We start from the raw sequence: 18,804 nt of genomic DNA, 5'->3' as shown, positions 1-18,804 counted from the left end.
GGCCGTGCGGCCAGCCGGGGACGCCTCCGCGCTCTGAGGGCTGCCTCCGCCGCGGCGGCGGGGAGCGCGGTGCTGCTGCGCCCTGGGAGGAGTAGCGAGCCTAAGGCAGGTCACTGGGAGCGAGCAACCCCAGCCTGGCCCAGGGCCGGCCCGAAAACCAAATGCAGCTTGTGAAGGAAGCGAGAAGCAGCCGCAGCTGCAGGGTGGTTGGGGAAACTCCCTTGCGCCGGATGCGTCATTTGATGGACGGGCTTTTAAGCTTAAAATAGGAAGTTAGTAATGACAGAATTAGGTTGGTATACAAACATACTGTATGCAAAACAGTGAAGGTGCCCGTATTGGAGTTTCGTTTAGTTTTACAGGTATACGGTAAGTGCCTTTACATTTTATTGTGCAATCCAGCCTGGATGAAAATTACAGAATCTTAGAATGGTGTGAGCTGGAAAGGACCTTCAAGATCATCTGGTTCCAGTCCCCATCTTCCACTTCGTCACGTTGCTCAAAGCCCCATCGAGCCTGGCTTTGAACACTTCCATAATCCCCATAGTCACTTAGGTGTGAGAGGCATTTATTTATTTACAGCCTAAAAATGAAAAAGACCCCTCTGATGTAACAACACATTTCTAGACCGGCAGGCTTCCCTCCCCTCTGCTGTACCCTGAAGAGTGGTGTCAAGCAGCTTTAACAGGCACATGCACAAGGCACAACAGACCTGAAGTATGGCGGGCGGTTGAGTGATATCCTCCCAGTTTAATCATAAAAATCACCTTCCTCACAGTGCCTTGAATGTTATGCCTTTGAATAGCTTCACATCGAAAAATGTCTTCAGCCAGCTAAAATGTTCATTTTTTTATTACTTTTATTAATGAGACATACACTGAACGTAAAAGGACTTAGGTCTGTGTATTGGACTCCAGTTTTAGCTTCTGTAAAACAGAGCTCCAGTAACAATAAATGACCACAAAAAATTTATGTAATGATTATACAAGAGCTTGGAGGAACAGCAGAATTAAACTCTAGTTTTAAAAGTTGCTGATATTTAATTTGCTGAATTCAGGGGGGTGGTATCAAACTCAGGAATTTCACTACTTTTATCTAAATGTAAATCTCTGCAGTTTATTAAAATAAAAAATAGGTTTTGTGCATTTAGTTTGCATTTAAACAGTGAAGATAAATGAATGTAAACTGCTCCTCATGTAGTTGTAGGCACTCTTCTGTACAAAAAGTGCACTGATAGTGCATAAGTAATGGTGTAAGAAAATTGATCTTCAGGGATGGGGAAGTAGCGTTCATTTTGTCATGGAATCGTCATGGAGCCTTGCATAAGACACTTGGTATTGCTGCATCAGTTTTCCCATTAGAAACTGCTTTGAGGATTCTATGTTTAAAATCAAATCACCATGTTATATGCAAAGAAATCTTAGCATGAATTACAAATCCTTACTTTTTTCTTAAAATAATTGATGAATCTCCTAATTGCTGCAGCTATATTATTGGCAGAATTAAATTTCTGCCTCTTGTAGCAATATTGATCACTGATTTATTTTTTTTTTTTTAATTTTTCACAATTTTTTCAGGCAAAAGAAAAAGTAACAATCCCATTGGATATGATTTTAAGAGATGTAACTATTTCTGCAGGTGCCTTTTGTGGACACATCAGAGAAGTGACAGGCTGCAGCATAAGCAGATTTTTTTTTTCCCCTGAGAGAGAATACATCTGGCTATGAAGCCTAATGCTGCACGTCTGCAAAGATATTAATTGGAGAGTGTGTAACAGAGAAGATGAGAATGAGCTCAGGCCCTGAGCTCAAGCAAAAACACATTTCACTTTTATTTATGTTTTTAGTATGGCATCCTGAATCATCACCATAACTGACATCATGCTCTAAAATAAGGGATTACATAGGCAAACAGGGAAAGGGATGAAACAAAAAGTAGTGGAATTCAGCTGCTCAACCTGGTGGAGAATGGCCATGGAAACACAAGGTATTACCTAGCAACCCTGCTGCACTGTAACTATGCATGCACTCAGGCCAATACAAGTTTGCACCACTGCAAAAAAATGAAGAGAGCTAATTTGACAGTAATAGAATTAATGTTTTCCAGCCAGATCAGATTTCTGCAAAATTAATACACAGGGTAAATGAGAGCAAGTGGGAAATGTTGATTGAGGTAGCAAGAAGCAGGAATGCTTGGTGGTGGTGCAGAAATTGGTACAAAGGTTATGCTTTCTGTACATATAAGCAACATAAAGCCAGAATTAGCTCTTAAAAACAAAGATTGCACTCTTCTATCCCCAGCTATTCATTCCTCCAAGAGGGGAAAGGTGAGGCTTTCTGCAGTATATCTGGTTGATGGTTTAAGGCTGTAGTTTCACATCCGTGTTAAAACCAGTGAAGTATGCTTGCACTGTCATGTTTAATGGAGTCTCTTGTTACTAGTTTTAACTTGATCTTAGAAACACTGGCTTTAGTGAGTGCTAGGGCCCATGCAAATTTGAGTTTGACCTATGAATATAATTTAATTCCACACAACTTCTAGTATGGATTCTGGCTGCACTCAACCAGTTGTTTGTATCTGAGTGGTGCTATCCCAGGCTGCTTTGTCATTTTAATACTTCACAGATCACTAAATGCAGAAACATGGCAGTGTATCAACCCATTAATTACTGTTACAGAAAGCAGCCTGTAATTCTAGAGCCACTCAGTGGACATTAACAATTTGCAAATGAAAATTAAGGATCCAGAATTTTTGAGCACAAAGGAATTTTATCCTAAGAGGACTCGCATGACTTTTTTTCATGATCCTTTTACACATGGAAAGGGTGATTCGATGTCTTCAAGAAAAGTAGAATATCTCTTGAAGCTCCTCTGACAATGGTAAAATTACAGCGGAAGATCTATGTAAATGGATAGTGGGGGACAGAATACTCATGGCTAAAGAGCTTTCAGACAGTAGCTGCTTTAGAGCTTGGGGAACGCTGGGCTTCATCTGTGGACAGATGCCCTAGGTTTTACAAAACAGCAGTTCACCTTGGTACAGGTTGGAAGACAGACTGGATTTAGGCAGTAGACATAGTTAACTCTTGCTTGGCTGCTGAAATCACACTTAAGCTGCACAAATTTTAAAAATGGAACCCTAAATTTAGTGCCTTTAAAGATGCCTGGCACTGATTAGAAATCATTGATTAGAAAAAACATTCTAAATGTGATACTGTTTTATTTATGATGAAGCAGTTGTCATGTGAGCTGTGAGTTTTTTTGTTGATTTCAGGGTTGTTTTCCAAACACAGCAAGACAGGGTCTGCTGTAATAAGCACCAGAGTAGTTCTGACTTGTCAAAAGGGTAGGGAATATGAAGATAACATAATTGCTGCAGCATCAATTAGAAATAAATAAACTACAAAACACAAGAAAAGGAAAATCCACCACTGAGGTATACCCAGTTTTGTTGTTTTATTCTGATGCCACTGAAGGAGGATACTGTCTTGATAAGATAATAAATGATGTGAAAAAAAATACGGTAATTCATGTAGAGCTTAGCTGGAGTGTGGAGATAGACATGTCACTTTGAATAAATAACAGATAATGTCTTGTGATTTGTATATCTTTCAGATGTGCTTTTTAAAACTAAGTTTCTCATAGGAGTAAGAGCTTAGCTAAGACTAGTTTCCATAATCTCAGTGACTATGCTAGATGTATTTGTTTGTTGTCTTCCTAAGACTCAAAGGCATTGTTCTGGTGCAGTTATGCAGCTGACTTAATTCAAATCTAAATTCGCACTGCTGTTGAAAACAGCTGATCTGATCTGGTCTCTCTTAACCCCAGGTGAGTGTTCCCACTTTCCTTTTTCTGCTTATATTAATGTTGTGTAATGAGACAACCTGGCTGTACAACAAATCAGACTCATCTGAAAACCAATTTCTCTTGGGTAGGTATGCAGGTAAACCTAACTTTGGGAATAATGTTATACAGAAGCAAGCATGTGCCATCATGTCATGTTAAGCTTTATAACAAAACCCCAAAACTGGTCATAACCCAAGACCATGTTTTAAAATAGCTGTTTATGTTGGGAAGTTTCAATTCTGAAAGGTGCTGGAAAACCAGCTTCAACAAAAAGCTTTTTTCAGTGTATGTTACAAATGAAAAAAACAGGAGAAACTATAGCAGCACTTCTTGTTAGGACCATTACATAAACCACTTCTTCCTCACTTTCACTTCTTCTGTTGAGTTTTACTTCTCTTATTGCGAAAGACTCAGATATTGATGAAAATCTGTGGCAACATGCAGTTTTTAAAAGCTGTAGATAGCCCCTACAGTTTGCCATGGCCATGCCTGCTGCTGGCAATCAAGACATCTTAAAGGAGTTTCAAGCAGAGGAAATCTTGTCCTTTCCTCCAAGGCTTATTGAAATGGCCCAGTACTATTCTGTTAAGACAGCAGATTTGGAAAATGTTTTAAAATCTGTATGAGTGCATTAGCCTTTATCTACTAACAGGCAGAGGAGTGTAAAGTCCTCTCATGGACCTTCAAGCTGCCATGAAAGGCACTCTTGGACTCTGGGTAGCAAAACAGATCAGGTACCTGCCATCAATGAGCAGACTGTGCTAAGGAATTGCATTCCCTTCGCAGTCAGGCGTGACTGAACAGGATTAGTCAGGAAGTGTGATGTTTACTGGATACTTCTGTACCCTACTGTTTGTTCACAGGCTTGTACTTTTATTTGTTGGAGGGGGGACATCAGGAAAGTGAGGAAAGACAATTTATAATCCTTTTTTTTTTTTTTTTTAGTTCAAAGCTTTTCATAATGAGATAGAAAATGGTGACTATTTCTGTCAAGTTTTGAATCAACAACATCACATATTTTGCAGTACCTTGTTCAGCTGTTTTTATGGATACACAGCATTTTCATGAGCCCTGACATAAAAACTTTTAAGATATGGTATTTCTGAACTTGAAGATCTTTCTTCCAGTTTTAACAGTATATTAAAGTATAGACTTAAAAAATTTTTTTTTTTTAGTTCATTATTACCAATCTAATTTAATCTTGAAAAAAGATCACTAATTTTAAAGGCATCTGCCTCATTGCTGTCAGAAGTGTTTCTATACCATGCTGATGTAGGGAGTGCTTATTGTTTCTGAAGGAAGTATATAACTTCCTATAAAATTACTGTCATGTTCTCTCAATATGCATTAATGTACACTCTTAAGTAGCATAGCAGCATCCAGTTTCTATTTTAGCTTTGGAATGGATCAGAGACTTGCTGCAGAGCCAGCAGAAGCTGGTTGGGAGTGGGCAACAAGCCTAAGATGGGTAAAAAGTTTTTTCGTGTAGTATCTGAAGGTCAGTGCTCATAGGTTTGGTGTAAACTTTTCCAGGGGAAAAGGCTGAGGCTTTCTGAAGGCAAGGGCTCAATCAAGGGAAAGCAGCAGGCTTATTCTCCTATCACTGCTGTTTTGGTCCAGCCTTACCAGGTCAACTTAGTGTCACCAGAGGACACTGCTCCATAAGGAGAAGCAGTTTCCATAAGACTGCATTTGAACTAAAGGTCACTGGGGAGAAGCAGGTTTCCTCAGGAGTCATCCAAGGTCAGACCCAAACTCAAAAGCAGCCTTTAAAAAGTTCCTCCTGGTATTGTCCAATTTGAGACCTAGTGATAAATTTTTTTCAGAGGTCAAACAAGGTTGCAACTGTCACCAAAGGCAGATCTCATATCTTCCTGCTGAATTCTCCATATGTGATTTTTTTGTAGTCAGTCAGATTGAATCACTGATTGTTATGCATCTGCTTTTCAGTATTTTTCCAGTAAGACTCCATTTGCTTTTCACTTGTTACCTTGGCTACATCTATATATTCTTATTACCACAACACGTTAAAGCAATGTACAAAGCTGGTGTGACAACCTTTGGTAGCATGATATGTCCCTCATGGAAGATAACTGCACTCATGAAATAATGAACCCTTGGAACATAGCAAATAAGGCTGCAGGTAAGAGACAGGATCAGCTACATCACAACTGCTCTTGACAGATTTTTCACCAACCTGATCAGCCATGAAAATCTGGTTTAGGTTCCATGTTCATCATTACAAAGAAGGATTACAGTGAGTAACTACAGGGGCTTTGGAGGGCTTGGGAACATGGCAGAAAGCAGAAGTCTATATAAAAGTTGTGAAAACTTCTAGCACAGATAAGTCTCATCTTTACTTCAAGAATAATTTTGATGTTTCAAGTATTTCACAATACTCCCTTAAGCATAGGTTGCTGAACTTGTTTTGTAATTATCCGCAGCCCTAGAATGGTAGAAATGTTCAAATCCCCATTATCAAATTAGGGTCTGAGTGTTCCAGCATATTTAGTGACATGAAATTAATTGGCAATCAGTGAACTATACATTCAGGATCAGTGCCAGCAATGTCATAGATGAACTAGTAGTAAATATGTTTGCAAAACACTAATAGCCACTTACAAACTTTTATACACACATCTGTAATCACCAAAAGTTGTAATGACAGGCATATATGCTGATCCCGCAGTCAAATGGATGATGGGGTTTGTAGGTCACAAGCTCATGTCCCATCTCCCCAGTGTTGCTGTGTGTGACAAGGTGCTCCAGCTGTACCTGCACCTGTGCCACCACTGCCACCGAAAGCCACATGCCACTGAGGAAGCCCCCTGCAATGTCCCATAGGCACATGCTGACAAGGTTTCCCTCCTCTGTATCCTTCACAGTGATGGGATGCAGGTGCCCTGCAGCAAGAATGCTCTGTCTGCCCCAGCACCAGCACCTCTATGAGCATCCTGGGGCTGCCCTGGCTCTGCTGCACGCTTCCCCACTGCCACAAAGGTTTCTGCTGCTTTTATACTTTTCAGGCTGACTTATTTTTTCCGAAGTCTCTCTTAATTGCCTGATTACTGTTTAATCCATCTGATAGTCATCTTTAGCATTATCAGTCCCCCTGGGACAATTTTGGGTGTCCCACACACATTCAGCACTAACTGATGCCCCTCTTGTTACCTGGCTGTTTGAAAAATAAGACGACCCTCACAGGCATCCCAACAATCACTCTCATACTCAAACTACCAGCATTCCAAGCAGGGAATTAACCATAGAAAGGTGGTTTTGTGGCTGAAAGGATGAGGAGCTGGACGACACAAATTCAGTCCTATCTGCTTGCCTATTTGTAACAAGCCATACATTTTAATATAAGTGTACAAGCTATTATAAGAGTAAAAACCAAAGCATGGAGCTGTAGAATGAGCACGGTTATATAGTTTTGATAAAACACACTGTCGCTTTTTTTCCAGGTGGAAAACACTTCCACACAGACTTACGGTGCTGATGTCTCCACTCTTCTAAGTGCATGACATAGCATTCTGTGTTATCTAATCGGTGATAGCTTTACTGTTACCCGTACTCCATGGCCAGGTCAGGTTGTCTGTCACTGCTTTAAGAGCTCCTAATTCTAGAGGAAAACAAACTGTAACCAGAACTTCCTGTTCAAAAGGGTTAGGGAGCAATTCCCACAAGCTAAATAATGTCTTTTTGGCACTCTGATGATGTTTTGAACTCTAGTCATTCAGTTAAAATACCTGAAAAGAGTCTTAGTGACACTGGTGTGTTCTTTGTGTGAAATGGCACCAGCTGAAGGGTGATGACAAGTTTGTGGGTCTATGAATGTTTAGCTAGTCTACCAAGATAGTTGGCTTTGTTGTCTCATTGCCAGCTCATTTTAATCCCTGCAATACAATTCTTTTGCCATTATTAACGCATTTACAGGTGTTAAAGAATCTGATTTTTTCTTCCAACATGAATAATGTGGTACCCAAAATTCATGTGTTAGAGCAGCATGCCTACCTCTCTGCTCTTTTTCCACCTGTGTGTGATGGAAGACATGTCAGCTGAATTTTATGCAGAGCATTCTTATGAATTCTTAGTTGCATAAACTTCTTTGTTCCTCTTCTTAAGCTAAACAAAACTACTACAGCTATTTTCCTACAGCTCCAAGGCCAAAGAAATATATTCCACCCCACTCAGCCAGACTAGAATTGAATATTCAAATCTTCCCAGAGCCTCAACACACATAGCACCTACCTCCAAGCAGAGGCCCTGGGAATAATCTGCAAGTAGAAAATGGCAGTAGTTCTTCACTGAGGGATAGCTGGATATTCAACTAGACAGCAACGCCGTGAAGAACTGTCACCTTTGGCATTCCTTGCCAGCTTGCTTGCTGTCATAGTTAGACACTTGATTATCTAGTAACCCTGTTCTCCTGTCACCTTGCTGCCATCACTGGCTATAGCTCCAGCACAAATACTGCACTTGAACTTCCCAGAGTTGTATGTGACTCAGGAGCCTGTCCTACAGACAATTGCACCAGGCAGCGAAGAAAAATGATTGTTTCTTAGGATCACAGGAGTTGCCAAGTCTCATGTCGTTTCCATATGGCAAGGTACTTAAAATCCGGATACAGCTCAGCACTTTATCATCGGCTGGAAGGAGCCACATATAGGAGTGTGTCTTTCAGTATGGGTAGGCGCATGCCAAGTATGTAACTACATGATAAAGTGACTGCTGGCTGCATAGATTTTAGGACTCTTGAAGGTGACTAGGTTTCTTCCAGCAATACACAGCTGGCTAGCGGTCATGTCAAATGCATTTAACAAGCTGTCTGAGCTACATGTAAAGAATTCTGATCAGTATATGTTGTCAGTTTAGAAATACAAATGATTACAGATACTCATCTCTTACAGTTAAGCCAAACATTGACATGTTACACAGGTAAACCTTAAGTATCAGTGAGGTCTGTGTTGAAGATGTTCTTATTTTGTTGTGTCTTTTTGCTTTCTCTGCATTTGGTTTTACTTCCGCTGGGGTCAATGACAAAGGTTTCCTTTAGATTTCCAGGAGAGGAGAACTTAGCCTTGAGGCAGTGCAGGATATTATTTACTGCACCTGTCAATGACAGCTTTATTTTAGAACAGTGGGCACAGAACTGTGGGCACAGTTCAACACTGTCTCATAATAAGAATGATTATTTTCACTGGAGAAAAGATTTGGTGTCTTTCTACAACCTCCTTCATGTGATCCTGCTCTGAAGTTTTGCATATAAAACTTGGTAACAGAGACACTTCACATCTGTGGCATTGTGTCCTAACTTCAATATTTATTTTCTCTGTCCTTATCTTTCAAGCTTGATTATCGTGTTTGGTATGTTCAAATATAGAGAGTCTTCCCGAGTAATACTGAAAAAAGTGTGTTGTGATTCATCAAATATTTGTTTTGGCGGTTTGACTGGCTAAATTTGCAATGGTTTATGGTAGGTTTATGTCTTACAGAAGCTTCTGTCTACATAACCTAGTAATATATTTTTATCTCTATTTTCATGTCTTACTGTCATGAGCATGACACAGAAAACAGTGTGTGTTTGGATACTAGGGCTTTAAGAACTGGTAGTGTTGGCACTGTTATGCTCCTTGATAATTTCACACACACACACTCTCACACTCATTCCCAAAGTGACATTTATTCAGTCTTGACTTCCTTCTCATTGGGGAGGCTGCAGCTGGTCCTGGAGGGTTGGGCAAAAAGTGTTGATTTTGTGCTTTTCTGGTGCTTGCAGTTACTGATCTTGGGTGTCAGTGACCAAGTCCCCAAGCATCCTTAGTCTTTTTTAGGTGCATTTCCAAGGAACTTCCCCCATTTCCAATGAGGACTTTTACAATTTTACAAACCTGCTTTTCTCCATCTAAATATGTCTGTAGAAACATGTGATCTGCCTCTTAATTGAGAGGTTTGTCTCATGTTATGGCATGTGTCTTTTTATTCATTGGAGGATTTGGTTTATATCACTTCTGTTCAGTCAGGTGTTACTACATTTTACAAGCCTGTACAGGTTGTAGCTAGCAAATAGCAGATCTGTGCTTGAGAATTCAGAAGCTTCATTTTGGGCATTCACCCCCTAACCCCTACAGTTATCTCCTTCCTGTTGATGTTAGCAATCTGAAGTATTTCTTGTCTATATCACATTTACTCCTATCAACGTTTAAAAGGTCTAAAAAACACAAACTATTCTATGGTCCGCTTTCAGTTTTTCTTGTCTTGTCACTGAAGAATCTTATCCTCATATTCTTGTCCATTTTTCTTATAAAATGCCATTAATTTTCCCCTTGGGATTAAAATCCTATCAGGAATTTTAAATCTACTCTGCTGTGTGTCTTGATGCAAGGGGGATAGCCTGCTGTCACCTCATGTGTCATTCCCTCATTGCAAAAAGCAGTTGTACTTTTATGTGATGCTGAAAATAATCAGCAGTTTCCGACAAAGTTCGGAAATTCTAAGGACTGATTATAGCAGAGAGGTATCACATACAGTATAACAAATTCTTATATTCAGGAAATGCAAGAAAATATTCAGATAGAAACAACAAAAAGCATATAGAATTCTGTTTCTTCTTCACAAGAGAAGAGAAACACGACTCAAAAAGAGGCTATCTCTTCATTCTTTCTGCTTTGGCAGAACAGTGGAACTTCAAGAGGGAGTTTTGCCTGAGTAAATTGTGTGGATTAATATCTAAAAATAGTAGTGCAGGCAGGGAGCAGTAAAACTGGTGTCTTAGAAATACGGATCTAAGAGCAGTTGCCTTTGCCAGTTTGTGACAAGAATTTATTATTTCTGCAACATGTAACTTCACAGGAATTTGTCCAATAAATCTCTGAAATTTTCAAGCAAAGTGTAAGCCCTGTACACCCTAACTGATGAGGTTAATAATTATTTTATTTTCAAAATGCAGGGCAAAGTAGCTGTTATCCCAGGCAGATATGAGTAATAGAAATATGAGATACTAGAGCATGAGAAAAAGTTTAGGTGCTGATGAATAAACTCATTCCAGAGAAGTAATGAGTGAATATGGAGTAATTTTTATTGTCGTAACACCTAAAAATATTAAAAGAAGCATTGAATTTGATGAGGAAAAGGCAACACATTTTTTCCCCCACTACTGGTTCATTTTTTTTTTTTCAGAATTTATTAATGGCAGAGGCAGTAAACGGATGTTGGAAGCACGGATTAGAAGGCTGTCATTGCCATTTGTTATTCAAAATCAGTCAGCATGTAAGACCAAAATTCTGCTTTCTAAAAAAAATATAATAAATTAGAGACCTTGAAAGTTATTTTCCTCTTCACAGACAGATGTAAGTAATCCATCAGTCATCATGGCTACTGAAGCAAGACAGGAGAATTGCGCTGCGTTTTTTGCCCTGTTCTAATAATGCACTTTACAAGAAACTTAACACACTGCAAGGCTAAATCTGCAATCATCATGCTAGCCAAATCTTCTGAAAGACACCTTTTCATATGTTTGCTGTGTTCTATCAGAAAATGTAACAAAACTGGCAAGGAACAAGCTCATCTCTTATTAAAATAAATATTTGAGATCAGAATCATTTAAGTAGCAGGAGTTAACAGTCTTTGCAAATAACTTGCCTCTCACTAATGAGTTCAAAGCAGTTCTGCTGCTGGGAGATACATAAGGGGGATGGGTAAGTGACAGCTCTTCATGGCAGTTTGTACTGGGTATGCCTGGCAGGGTTTTGGTAGCAGGGTAGCAGTGGTTTCTGTGAGAAGCTGCTAGAAGCTTCCCCAGTGTCCAGTGGAGCCCATGCCAGTCGGCTCCAGGCTGGCCAAGGCCAAGCCCGTCAGCAATGGTGGTACTGCCTCTGTGATAACATATATAAGAAGAGGAAAAAGTTACTGTGCAATTGCATCTGGGAGAGAGGAGTGAGAATGTGTAAGAGAACAACTCTGCAGACACCGAAATTGGGGAAGGAGGGCGAGGAGGTGCTCCAGGAGGCAGAGCAGGATTCCCCCGCAGCCCGCGGCGCAGGCCGTGGTGAGGCAGCTGTGCCCTGCGCCCAGGGAGGTCCATGGGGGAGCAGATCTCCACCTGCAGCCCGGGGAGGAGCCCACCCCGGAGCAGGGGGATGTGCCCGAAGGAGGCTGTGACCCCGCGGGAAGCCCGTGCTGGAGCAGGCTCCTGGCAGGCCCTGCGGCCCCATGGAGAGAGGAGCCCAGGCTGGAGCGGGTTTGCTGGCAGGAGCTGTGACCCCGTGGGGGACCCACGCTGGAGCAGCCTGTTCCTGAGGGACTGCACCCCGGGGAAGGGACCCACGCTGGGGCAGGGCGTGAAGAGCTGCAGCCTGTGGGAAGGACTCACCGTGGAGAAGTTGATGGAGGACTGTCTGCTGTGGGAGGGACCCTGCACTGGGGCAGGGGAAGAGTGTGAGGGGTCCTCCCTGTGAGGAGGAAGGAACAGCAAAAGGAATGGGTGACAAACTGATTGTACCTTCCATTCCTCATCCCCCTGTGCTACTGAGAGGGAGTAGGAAGAGAAAATCAGGAGTGAAGTTGAGCCTGGAAGAAGGGAGGGGTGGGACGGAAGGTGTTTTAAAAAGATTTAGTTTTATTTCATCGTTATCCTACTGTGATTGGATTGGTAATAAATTAATCTTCCCTAAGTTGAGTCTGTTTTGCCCATGATTGTAACTGGTGAGTGATCTCTCCCTGCTCTTACCTCACAGCACAAGGTTTTTGTTATTTTCTCTCTCCTGTCCAGCTGAGGAGAGATAGAGCAGCTTTGGTGGGCACCTTGCATCCAGTCAGGGTCAACCCACCACACAGTCAGCACCTGACACTCAAGAGCTTCAAGGCTTGGGGAATTTGAGTCGTCTCTTTTGTGCTGCAGCACAGCTAAAGAAGCAGGAAACTATGTTTTGACCTGTTGGTTGCAGCATGCTTTTCACCTAGGGGAGAACAGAAAAACATTCTTTTGGATTCTTTTTTTCTAGCAAACCGCAGAGCACTTCCAGGACTCCCATCTTTCCTAGCTGTTCAAATTCCCTTACAATTAGCAGACACTTTTTAATTGTAGTGCCTTTTCTGAATACACAGAAGTCAAGATACTTATCTGGTCAAAGGTATGTTCAGTAACACTGCCACTATCTGTTACTTAAATGTATGTTTGTATTATAATTACTGTGCCGATGCCATGGGAGCTTATACACAGCAGAACAAAAGACAGCAGAGAACTAGCAGCTCTGCCACGGAAGTTCATATACGAGTCAAGTGCTTGGCACACACTGATGTCATTATATAAAGTGCAGTTGCACTTTAGCAGCTCTCATGGGCTTGAAATAACTATGGCAAGAAGGTCATTTAGAAGAAACACAGTGGTTTCATTTGACATCCCCTTTACAGTGCAGGAGGCTGCTGCCAGGCTCTCTGAACTGTAGTTTGATGTGCAGAGATCTCCAGTCTCTGGTGGAGCAGGTGGAGTCCTGCTGAGCTTTAGGGCTCAGCAAAAAGACCAGGAGTGTTCCATTTGCTCTCATCTACTCCTTTGGTGCTGTCTGTGAAGTGATTTTGATGGCTTAGCATGTGGCCTACCATGATTTTCCAATGGCTAGGTGTCAAACCCCAGCATTCATGACCACTGGAGAAACATCACCCACCACCTAGAAATTCATGACTGTGACGAAGTTAGATGCTTCCACTCTGAGATGACATTTCAAAGAATGTTGAGACATGCTTATTGCTAAACTTCTGAAGATAAAAGTTCAGTTTCCAGAGTTCTTTCAGAATATATTTTCAAAATAAAGACCAAAAAACCCCCCACTATATTACCTGCATATCCGACTCCTGCATATCTGACAGGGAATAGAGTTATTTTATTTCATTCAAAAATCTGAAAATTTCTGTGACATAATAACATTTAGAAAGTTTTTGAATAAAGTGAGGTAGGTCCCTTAGCCTGTTTTCCAGTGTGCTACAGTTTCAATCTATTAACAGCATCTTTGGGGATGGCACAAACTCACCAGTTCTTTGGTTGCCATTTACATCTTCAGATGTACTTTAGTTTTGTGTGCTATAGATATGATGATTGCTGTATTTGATCTTGCATGGTGAGGGGTAGTATATCTCATAATTAGAGTCATTGACCATTGTGACTCTGATGACCATAGGTACTACAGCCATATTAATGAGAGGTTGTCCAGGTATTTTCATGTAAAACATGCTTCCAATCTTGATATGCACATCTGAGAAAACTATCCTGTACAAACAGGACACACGTAAAATCCAGTTAAGTTATTCTGTTGGTAGAAGAAACAGATGAAATTGTAAATAGTGCTAAAGGTGCAGAACATAAATGTGTAAGACAGGAAGCTGCACCATGTTGTTATCTACATTTTGTAATTGTTATGCTCTCTCAAAGACTGTGGAGGAGGTCAGCCACACGAAGCCTAATGTCATCCTGTAGTGAATAATTATGGTCATATCTAATCTCAACCAAGAGGCAGTAACGAGCTAGTTGCATTTTTCCATTCAAATATTTCCGTTGAGCATTTTGTCAGTAAGAAAATTATGTTAAATATTACGCTCAACAGATGAAGACACTTTACTCTGCAAAATCAGCACCCTTAGTCCCCCAGGGAAAGAAATAATTTTTACGTGGCATCAAGGAAGCAAAAAGTGGCATAGACAGAGTGGAGGTCTCGTGGTCCAGAATATTTCCACACCCTAAGAAACTAATAGAGCTGGCTGTGATCAGGAAGCTCTGCCATCAGATTTTCTCTGATGCATGCAGCCCAAAACATAAGGAATCTATGCATGATATGATGCAAACACATTCAATATCCTCTGTAACAACCTCCTGCCTCAACTCCATTTGCTTACTTCATTAAGAACATTTGTAAATGGTGCTGTGTTAGAAGTTATGATGCTACTTTGTCTTTCACTTCATGCTGCCTTGTTTTAAGAGTGATTTTAAATGAGCTATATAACAAGTAAAGCATTTCTTATATGGGGGACTGGTGTGGTAAATCTGTACACTGAAAATATGAACCATCTTAACAATGTGTATAAGCCCCAGAAAACATAGTAGGTAACAGACCAGGATGGTCTGAGACCTGCTGTCCCTGGGATCAGGAAAAAAAGTACCTCTCAGGGATTCCATTGGCTACCCTGGCATACAATGAAATATGGAGGAGAATACATGAATCCTCAGGGATTTAAATGAGTTACTGTTATTGCCTAGGCTTTCTCTTGTATGTTACATTCACAGGAATGTAGGAAGGAACAGAGGAAGCTCTAACAAGCCAGTAGGGAGGAATCCTCGTCAGCCCCTAACTCCCACTGGTATCGAGGACGAGACAAAATACCATGTGTTGCACAAGGTCATAAGCTTTAGATCCACAAACACCTACCAGGACTCACAGAAATTATGATTAATGCATGCTCAGAGAAGTTCAGTGTGTTCCTAATGACATTACATATACTAATATGTATTTTAGGAATTGAAAATTGTCTGCACTGTCAGTGGAGTCTGAAGTGGGACAACTAAGGCACTTTAGTCAGAGCAAGGGAACAGTGTAATCAGCTTATGAACTCAAATGAACTCTCTTTTGCCTAGTATTGCATAACCGGTTCTAATCTTTACTTCACAGAAACCTAATTTGGGGATCTTTTATACTGTTCTGCTACTTGAGCCTACAAAGTCACAGGGGTACTTTCAATTGAAATGTGAGTGTATTATTAAATATCTTAAGATAATTGCCAACTTCCTAATACCTAGTGGAGTATAATTTTAATTTTTATCTTTTCAAAATGAAAATGACAAAAAAATATCAATTGTATGCAGTGTTAGAGGCATGCTTGAGCAATGTTTCAGATAAATACAAAAAAAAAATTGTAAACCCAGCACTCAGGCAGAGAAGGCTTTCAGTTATAGCATCAGCTGCAGAAATTTAATAATGGCATTTGATGCAGACTAGCGAGGTTATATCCAGATATAAAATTGAAGAAGGTGTGGCATCTGTCTAAAGATATGGAAATCAAAGATATGGATAATCAAATGGATCAAACACAAGGCTGCTGTAATCAGCCATTACTATTTACATTTGGAGTTTATAAACAGAAAAAGTTGACAAACAAATCATAGTGGAATAGGAATAGGAGGTGAAATTCTAGTTGCATCTTTGTAAAGTGAAGGACAGCAAGATGGACAGATCTCCTGTGAAACTATAACATTGCTGAAGAGTATGCTTTTGCAAAATTAGAGATGATTAAAAATGAAGTAAAGCATGTGTTGACATCAGCAGAAAATTCCATACTAGATACATAAGCAGTGACACCTTAAAAGTGGGACAGGCAGACAGAAGATTACTTGCTAAAGCTTTCAGCAAGTACTTTTTGCTAGCAAGTATTTGAGAGGTGATCAAATTGCAGGGCATTAACTTCCATGGTTAGGACCTGTATCTCAGCTGGGTCTGATGGACTGCCGTGGAGCTTGGCCAATTTACAACAGAGAAGAACATGTCCTGCAAACCACACTTCAGCAGCCAGATTACACTGAAGAGTTACATCTGTACTTATCTGCAGTAGTTATCACACAAGCATCAGTCAGCTTGGCACTTCTGATCATTAAGATAGTCGCACTTCTATATGAATTGCCTCTATTTAACTCTATTTGTGCTGAGAAAGAGGCACATGTCCTGGTAGGATTCGGGTACAGTACTCTCACAGCAAGGGTGAGTTAAACTATATAATCAAGGGCCCTGGCACCCACAAAAGATAACTGTTCACGTTTTTACTTTGTGATCACTGCAGCTAAAGAGAGAGTAATACTGCAACTAATTTTTTTTATTTACATATAGGGAATTAGAGATCATGATTGAAGTTTTTAGCAGACTGATAAAGCAAGCCAATTTTAAACTCAAAAGTCTTTATTAAATTCATTCATTAACAACTCATTTTGTGCTAACGGTTAGCACTAACACAGTATTAATAATTTTCACTAAATACATAAGATAGTCCTTAACACTGATATCCTCAATCACCTCTGTGTATGTGGTACCACAAGGCTTATGCATAAAGTCAGGGCTGATAGCTGAGTCCTTGGTGGCCTTGGTCATGGAGGTGGATGTGATAAGGCTTCAGAGCTCTTCAGCAGGGGAAGTCTGATGGTAACTGGGCCTGTCCTCTTCCTTCTCTGTCTTTTCTCTCCCTGTGCGATGTTTATATGCTCTCTGACTGCCTTCTGAAAGAGGGATATGCTTCCCTCACTGCTTCCCTTGGTTCTGCTTTTATCCATCATCCTTCATTTGTGTGCAGCAGGATGTCCTACCTACTTCAGCCTTTTGTATTTATCTTGTCCTTTGACAACTTTTTCTTGGTTGGATGCTTCTCACATGCAGCTATATGTATATGTGCATATATATACATCTACACAGCTCAGACATGTATGTAAAATGTTTATACATTTTGTGTGGCTTTGCTATGACAATGGCACAAAATACATGCTGCTGTTGGTTACACTTTTTAGTAACTTACATTGGGTTCAAGGTGAGCTTATGTTAGTTATACTCTTAATAGTGCATTCTCACTTTCTAGGTGGCACATATCTCAGCTTTGGCTACAATGAGCTTAATCTTTCTCTAAGAAGGAGTAATGCCACATGCCCATCCATTCTGGCATAAGGAAAGTCGATTTGATCTCATGCTCATGCCGGTCTTTATAGGAGGTAGCAGGGATTGAAGGTAATGTCCTTGAAATGAGTATTCTGGAATCCAGGAGTTCTTGCCTGCCTTGAGACCAGATCCTGGTTTTGTTCGTGTAGAAAAGGAGTCCTGTTGTAGCAAGGTGGGGAAGAGGGCTAAAAATATGGCAGCCCTTGGTGTGATTGAAATACACAAGCAAGATAGACATCTGAAAGAGCATGGAAAAGCAATACACACATGCAAAAGAGTGCCAGGTATGTTTCATCCAAGTTTATTCAAGTTTCATCCAATCCCCAAAACATTTAAGAGAATGAAAAAAAAAAAAAAAAAAAAAAATATTGCACCTCAGTCACCCTTAGATATTGTTTTAAAATCCTATTTTATGTGGACAAAAGGCCAGCTGAGATTACACTGTTATTATGCAGTTGCATCAGGTATGTGTTTAATTTAGGCAAGATCTGGATGCATGGCTTATTTATTTGTATATATATTGAGCAAAGGTGTGGCACTGAATACTAGTATCATTCAGTACCATTCCTATACTGCAGACTATTTTTGATGCTGACTTCTGTATAGCTATGAAATGCACATCCCTTCCTTTCAGAAAGTTCTGAAGGAGATTCAGTACTTGTACATCTGGAAGGTTCCATTCATGGAGACTGTGATTCACAGTTCAAATGATTTGCAATGACTTAGGCTTTAATTTTAGCTGGTTCTAAAAAATGAATGTTACTCTTCTGATGCCAGTTGAAAGAACTTTAAATGATAAGCCCTCCTGAGTATCTAATTGGGCATAAACACTGTGGATTAGGAACATCTGAAACTAAACATCACCTTAAATGAAATATATAACTTTAATTTTCTTATGTCTTAATATAATAGAGAAAAAAAAACATGGGCACTTTCAAGAGTGATGTGACTGAAGGCAGTATTACAGCCTGATGCAGAGAAATAACCAGTTCCTTAGGATGGCAGTAAAAAAAATATATTTTGTTTTCTAAAGACTAAACAAAGCTGTTCTTAATAGATCTGACTAGAGGTACAGAAAAAATACAGAAACTGCTAGTAGTATTATCCATCTCACAGGTACTGTAAGAGAAAGATATGAGTGTTATATATATTCTGTGGAAAATCCCTAGAGAAAACAATAATGAAGGGAAACAACATCTCTGCTATGTCAGCAACCAAATTAAAACAGATGCCAAAGCACATCATTAAGGGAGGCATTTTCCAAGACAACAGTAGTTCAGTGC

This window comes from Athene cunicularia (genome assembly GCF_003259725.1).
Source record: "Athene cunicularia isolate RWA chromosome Z unlocalized genomic scaffold, athCun1 chrZ_part3, whole genome shotgun sequence".
Taxonomy (NCBI): domain Eukaryota; kingdom Metazoa; phylum Chordata; class Aves; order Strigiformes; family Strigidae; genus Athene; species Athene cunicularia.
The sequence above is the reverse complement of the archived record's forward strand: the minus strand, read 5'-3'. Positions refer to the sequence as shown.